The following is an 8210-nucleotide window of genomic DNA, read 5'->3' on the forward strand; positions in this document are numbered from 1 at the left end:
TGGGGTTTTTTTAAAAATTTTAAAAAAATAATTTTGAACGTTTTCAAACTGCGGATTTTAAAAAGTTCTTTATTTATAAAAAAACATGAAATAAATACTTTTTGTTAAAACATCTTTCAAAACAATTTTTTTCTCCTTTTTTTACTAAATTTTATAAAGTATTTCAAAAAAATCAAAATTAAAAATCGTAAATAGGGTTTCTTTCATCCATTTCAAGCATTTTCAATTTTAAAGAAGGGAAAAATTTGTATGTCTTACGCAATAACCCTTTTTCAAAATTTAATTTAAAATTTTTTTGAAAAATAAGGGGGGCCCCCTTTTGGGCCCCCGGGGGCCCCCCCTTTTTGTTTTGTCTAAAACTTTTGAGTGGGGAATCCCCTCTTTTTAGGGACTAAAAGGAAACGCATCCCCAAACCCCCCTTCCCCCCCAAAAAAAAAATTTTAAATTTTAAAAAAAAATAAATAAATAAAAAAATAACAAAAACATAAAAAAAAAAATAGGTTTTCATTTTTTTAAAATTTAAATTTTTTAAAAATGGGAAAAAAACAGGGTAAACAACAAAAAAAAACCCTTTTAAAAGGGGTGTAAAAAATTTGGGGTAATTTGAATATAAAAAAAACAAAAAAACTAGACAATTCCTTTATTATCAAAAAAAACACACCCAAACAAAACAAACAATTAGACAAACAAATTCCCATGGGTGCATAACAAAATTTAAAAAAGTAAAAAGAAAAAGGAAAAATTCCCTATATTTAAAACTAAAAAACAAAATAATGAAAAAACACCGGGAAAAATATAAAAAATTAAAAACAAAAACAACTCAACTTCTTAAAAAATCCCAAATTTTGGGAAAATACCAAAAAACTTCGGGAAAAAAAAAAAAAAACGAAATCTAAAAACCCTCTATTATTGGAAAAACCTTTAAACAAAATTTAAAAAGGGCCCTCTTAAATAATGTTAAAAAAATTAAATACAAAGGGAACTTTTTTCTCTGACACTGAAAAGGGAAACTTACTTAAAAATTTTTTTCCCAAAAACAAAACCTTTACTTTGATAAAAATAACCCTGTCCCCAACTCTTTTTATTAATAAAAAATAATAATAAAACCCAAAATTTTCTTGATAATAATATTTCATTAAAAAGGGTTTAGGGCACCCCTAAAAACAAATAAGTTAGGCAAAGCATCAGGGCCTTTTTTTAAAATTAAAAACAGAATTCTAAAGGAAATGTCCCCGGTAAGAACTTGGGGGCCCCCCCATGTGTCTATTTAATTTAAAAAAAATTTGGGGAAATTCCCAAAAATCCCTACAATGGAAGCTTCCAATGTTTTTTCAGTTTTTAAGAAAAGGGGACCCCAACCAAATTTTTTCAACATAGACCCAATATCACTTCCCTTTCACGGGTTTTGGGAAAATTTTTAAAAAAATTTTACAAAACAACTTTTTTAAAATTCTTTTTTCCCCAAAAAAACAAAAACTGCATTTCAATTGGTTTTTTCCAAACGACTTCCCCGACTAAAACAACTTGGGCTTTTTTAAAAAAACACATTTGTAAAGCCCTTGATGGGTGGGCAAAAAGTAAGACCCGTTTTCTTTTATAATCCAAAAATTTTTTTCGTGTTTTTGGGACAAAGGGCTTTCTAAAGCTTTAGTCTACTGGAAAAAAAAGCGGGGTGTTTTTTAAAAATTTGGTTTTTCCCAAATTTTCTTTTGAAGAAAAAAAAAGTAGTTCTTCCCGGCGGCTCATAACCCAAAAGGCTTTTTTTCCCCTGGAAATACCCACAAGGGGCATATTAGTCCGCTTCTTTTCCCTAATATATTTTAAAGGGTATTGCCCTTACATAAATTTTTATTTTTCAACTCTTTTTCAAATTTAAAAATTTTTATTTATCTTACAATTTTTTTCCCACCCCGCTTTCTTTCAACACTTAACTCAGATTGAGAAAATTTAAATGATGGGGAAAAATTGGGTTGTTAAATTTTTTTCCAAAAAAAACTTTAATCTTGTTATTTTTCCCGTTAGTGGTTAATAAACCTGTTCATCTCCCCTTAGTATGAAACGGAATACAAATACATGAGGTGACCACTCACAAACATCTTGGAAGTAAATCTTTATGCTGGGAAACTTGGCATACCCATAATACTGAATATATCACAAAAGGCATAGCAACCTCGATTAAATATTATGAGGTCTTTTAAAATCATCACTTGATCGCAGATCAACACGAAACTTACTTAATCTATTTCTTTCATCCGGCATCCATTTTCCCTGAAATACTCAGCATGTAGTTGGGATAATAATATCAACAAGACGAATTCTGGTTTAGAAAAAATCCAATTGAAGCCTGCAGAATTATAATCTGGTACAGCACGAAACTTGTTTCTGTCTCAAATCTGTATGAAGACACTTGTTCTTAAAATCCCCCTAAAGTAAGACGGAAGTAAAACAACTAAAACTTTAATTCTTGCAATATAAATGTTCAACATACCCTATTCTCCACAATATCTTTATCTTTCCATTAGTTCCAAAACAACAGTAGGACCCCAAACCTCATTATACAACTTAACGAAATGGGCAAGGTTAAAACAACTAGGAAAAAATTTTTGTTGGGCAAAAACTCAACTTTATTTCTTTTAAATTCAATTTTTTACCATCTTCGATTAAAGGACTGTTAATGATCTCACCTGATCCCGAACTAAGAAATGTGCACCTCGTTTCGCCCTTAAAAAATTTTTCAAAAAAGCTAAATTGAAAAAAGATATCTAAGGAAAGTTCCCAGCTTTTTCACTTATTGAATATTAGGTCAAAGAAGAAATATTCAATAATATATACACGGGATTAAGAACACATTGCCAAACTCCTTGAAAATAAAATCTTTTAAATTTAAAAAAGCATTAGAAACGCCCTTTTTTTTTTATTTAAAATTGGTTGGAAAGAAATTTTAACCAATTTTAAAAAATTTCCCGTCCCCCTTTTTTTTTAAGGTTTTTTCCCAAAATTTTAAAAAAAATTTGTAATCAAAATCATAACGGGGTTTTCAATTGAAAAAAACAAATTTTAAATTAAATTTTTTAAAGGGAAAAATTTCAAATTTAAACCATTTCCAAACCACCAAAACCCAAAATTTTTTCATATCAAAATTTTTTAAATTTTCAAAACCACCAAAAACCAAAATTTTAACAAAAAAAAAAAAGTTTTTTTACCTAATTTTCTTTTAAAGGATTAAATTTTCCCAAAATCCAAAAATAAGAAAGTGTTCTTTTTTCTTTCCTTCCTGAAAAACCTTAAAACTTTTTTCTTTCTTCTATTAAAATTACCCTCCCCCTTCTGGGCAATGGTTTTATTGTCTTAATAAATTTAAATTTTCAAACATTTTTTGTTTTGAAATTAAAAAAATACTTTCTAAGAAATAAAATTTAATTTAAAAAAAAAAAGAAATTCCCAAAAAAATTCCGTGCTTATACCTTCTATGTATAATAACGTTTGTACGCTCGTTTTTCATGAATCGTTTGAACTTTATATTGTTTTATATACACGGGCTGTTGTCGTTCACATCAAATCTTTTATCCACTTTTTTCTCTAAAAAAAAAGTTTGCTGTAATATTAAATTCGTATGTAATTTATGTAAGAAAGCTTGGTTAATATTTACAAAGTAGCCGTTTATATAGAATAATATATACAGCATTTATCGATCATGATATGTATAGTATTAGTTTACGAGGAAAGCAAGAATTTATGATATGTATAGTTTAGTTTAGATATTTATATTTTGTTACCATTTATTTGAAATTTGTTAAATACTGATTACGGAGAGAGTTTTCAAAAAAGCTTTACAAGCTTCCTACTCAATCCGTAAATTTTATTTTATGTACTTTATTATGTAAATGTGTGGATTATCAATAAATATTGTTTAAACTAAAACTAGAAAGTTATTTGAAACACTACATTTTTATACAAAAGATTGTCAACTTCAGTAAAATAATCTATTGTCACTGTTCCTATTGGAGTCTATACATCTGTTAGCTCGGTTTGAACCCTGTGGGTGCTTAAAGTATGCATCATTTAAGTACGTAACAGTTAAAGAGAAAATGAAATTCATCGCCATATAAGTTCGTTTTACACAAATGGAATGTTATGTCAGTTTACCACTGGTTTTTCTAAATATAGAATAATTGATACATCAAATCATGATAAATAAAGTAATAATGAAGTAATATTCTCTACGAACTGACAAGCTTATGCAATTTATTGTCGTCAGTTTTTTTTCTTGGCAATACATTACATTCAACTCCTTTAACAAGAGTGGATTCATGACTGTTGTTATAGCTAGTAAAAGTTTTTCAACCGTTCCAATGAATTCATTCATTCAAAAGTTTCGTATAATATGGGCACGAACAAGTTACAATCATTTCACAAACTGTAAATTAGAAAACAAATATCAAATTAGTCTTTACAAAATTAAGGTTTAAATCTCAGTGTAATGGTGTAAGTTTTATTTATTATATAAATTTATTACAAGTTAAATGGGCTGGAAATATCATCGCCTCTGGTGGTCTTTAACATTTTATATCAATTTGTCCCTCATTTTATATATTTTATGTCCTTCAAGCCAGGCCGATTTATTAAAGAAAGGTCACATAACTATGATCTTGCCGCATTAAATTTTTTCAAACGAAAATATCAATTAAAAAGCAACAAAAAAAAGTGTCAATAAAATGAAGTCAGGGTTTTGAGCGTTAAGATTTATTGCTCTTGCTTGTTTGATAATCTTGGAATTTACTACAATGATGATTCCAAGTTAACAAAGTTAAGATAATTAAACCTGTGTCTCGTCATTAATTTTTTCATCAAACGATTAATGATAGGTTTCGTTTGATTCTTTATTTGTTTATATATGTGTGTATTAATTCTCTCATTTCTAAATATTAATAAATAAATGAAACAAAAACCTGTCAACAATCTTTCGAGTACATGTCTAGCGCAGTATTATGCCAATGGTTTCAATGCAAAGTTTATCAGTTTAATATTTTCAAACCAGTAAGAGGTAGAATAATCCACTTCATTTTATTTCAATATATGAGCCACGTCACGACAAAACCAACATAATGGGTTTGCGACCAGCATGGATCCAGACAAGCGTGCGCATCCGCGCAGTCTGATCACGATCCATGCTGTTCGCTTACAAACCCTATTACAAGTAGAGAAACTGATAGCGAACAGCATGAATCCTGATCAGACTGCGCGGATGCGCAGGCTGGTCTGAATCCATGCTGGTCGCAAACGCATTTCGTTGGTTTTGTCGTGACGCGGCTCATATATATTGATGAGATGTCTGATAAAGCTGGACGGACTGGCAAAGCTAAATTTATAATTAATCACGCTTGCATGCACTTTATCGACAGAAATCAATGTAATGCCATGATAAAATGTTATAATTTTCATATATTTTTGCAAATTAATTAAGCATTTATAAAATTATTTGCCTACCGACTGCAAAGATGTTGGAATTAAAAATTGATTTCACTTACCGAAACACGACAATGTCGTTTAGAAACACATACATCTTAAAGTGTTCCATTTTTCAAGATTAATAACCCTACAATAAATTATTATCTCATTGTTATGCAAGCTGTGCTAATATTTCTATATTTAATATTGACTTTGCATGGAAAACTAGGAGCTAAAATAATTATGCAAGTTAACAAGTTTAACAAAACAGAACAGAACAGAAACTTTATTTTCAGACTTGTACAAAATACATCGTCTTTCACAATACTATCAATCAAATATATTTAACTATAAGTCACGTTACATAATAATATCATAGTCAAATGTTAGCAAAGCATATGTTTGTATTGCTTTATTTATAATTCCATTAACACAAATCATATCAAAATGTTAGTAAAACAAAATGTAATCTATATTTAAAGTTTGCAATCAATACTTATTTATCTACGCTATGTAACACGTGCATTCAACGATGTGTAACTGATATTCTCATAGCCAATGCTTCTCGTATATATAACAAGCAAGGTTACGTAAAATAATCTTATTATCACTATTTAATAATTCTAAAAATTCATACATACCTCGTCTATCGTAGTCAAATTTCTTAATATATTTTTTTTTTATTTCGACCGAGTATCTTCTTTTAAGATTCTTATTGTTATTTACTACGGGCACCACATTATCTATCAGTTTATTAGTAAAGTGTTGTGTTTATAAGCAAGCATTTTACAACATCAAATAAGTCAAGAACGGCGCTGCCAATTTAGTGCTGGAAAATATTTTTTATGAATAGACTGATTAAATTTTTTAGCAGATTTACCAAAGTAAATTTGTAACGTCTCATCTGAAATATTGCATTACTATTTGACAAAAATAATTTCAAACACTAATGATCATTTACTTGAATGAAGAACGCATTTTTTTACTCGGGGACCATATGCCGCTTTTCGTGGAATGGCACTTACGTGTCACATTGAAGGTTCCATGATAATCGCCATATAAATACATCTGCGGATGTTTCAAAATTCAAAATTGTACCAGTTCATAGTAAATGTTGAATTCTGCTTCAGCCGGTGCTGCGGGGGCGTGGACGGTAGTTTGCACTTAACAGTACCGTCCATGAACAGGCTCAATCAAACCGAGCCTGCAACATTTTCAATTATGCCGTGTTGGGCTTTCTTTAGGGATTCTTATTTTTCTCTATTTTAGAAATATACAAAATTAAAAGCATCTATTGGATTGAAAGACTCTGCTATGCATATGTACATTTATCTATTTATTTATTTAGTTACACGTATTTAGTTATTTAGTCATTCGTTCGTCCGTCCGTCCGTCGTTCATTCATTCATTCATTTATATATTTATTTATTTATTTATTTATTTATTTTGTGAATCAAAAACAAATAAAAGAAACAACAAAAAGCACTTGAAGGTCTGGTGTGAATGCGTAGGACTGAAAAGGATGAAGATCCTAATAAAATGCTGGCAGTAAATTTAGCCAGCTAAGCAGTTTTATAAAATTCAAAGGTTTTTAGAACAGAAACTTGATTCTAAGCAAGGATAAGTAAAGTTACTGTTAGGTGCTCCGGACACCGAGGAAATGTTTTGAAAAATAAAATTATGTTGTTTTGTAATTTATTTAATAATCTGTTTCTATAACTTCCATGTTCCAGATTATTAAAATTCAAATATTAGTAGTCACCTTTAAACATCAAAAAATAAATTGCACTTAATTAACTCTGAATTTAAATTGTATTGTTGATTATTGAAAAACAAGGTTATTGAATTTAAATCTTCCACAGCTTTATTAAAGTGAATTGGTCTACCTTTCGCATATTTTTATTAGAATTTCTTAGCATATTGCTAGAAAACAAGTCTATAAAAAGTTGAATGTGATTTATTATTTATACATTTATTTTATAACAAAATAAATATTTTGTTCTACAGCATTGTATTATCTGCTATAACAATGTATATGGCAATGTATCTCAAACATGCTTACAACGTCGAGAATTAATGTTTTCGTGGTTTATTAATATGTGTAATAATCATAGAATTTAAGTTATAGTAATTAAATATGTTTAACTCTCTCATCTAAAGAATGAATGAGTGAATGTGTGAATGAATGAATGAATGAATATGCATGAATGAAAGAATGAATGAATGAATGAATGAATATGCATGAATGAATGAATGAATGAATGAATGAATGAATGAATGAATGAATGAATGAATGAATGAATGAATGAATGAACGAAAGAACGAATGAACGAAGGAAATTAGTTATATAAAAATATATGCTTAAATATATAAAATAATTATGAAAACATATTATTATTAAATATATTTTTGTCGGAATAAAAAAAGAAAAATTAGCTCTATTATAGTGTCACTAAAAGTGATATTATCACAAATTGTTATCTTGATGATTAAGCAAATATCGTCTCTGTCTTCATTTTTCATCTACAACTCCTCATCATCATCATCATAATCATCGTCGTCGTCGTCATTTATCATTATCATTGGCATCATTATCATAATAGTTATGATTATTAAAACGCCCATTTTAATCATCAATGATTGTAAAAATTTAAGACAAGTAAAACTATCATTAAAGTTTTGTTCACCTGAATTTTCAACAGAACTAACATACGCTTCTAAATTGAGCGTTAAATGTTTGGCTAAAGCGTCTGTGTCTGTT

The sequence above is a fragment of the Ruditapes philippinarum genome, unplaced genomic scaffold (genome assembly GCF_026571515.1).
Source record: "Ruditapes philippinarum isolate M1 unplaced genomic scaffold, ASM2657151v2 ctg1224_1_1_1_1, whole genome shotgun sequence".
Lineage (NCBI taxonomy): Eukaryota > Metazoa > Mollusca > Bivalvia > Venerida > Veneridae > Ruditapes > Ruditapes philippinarum.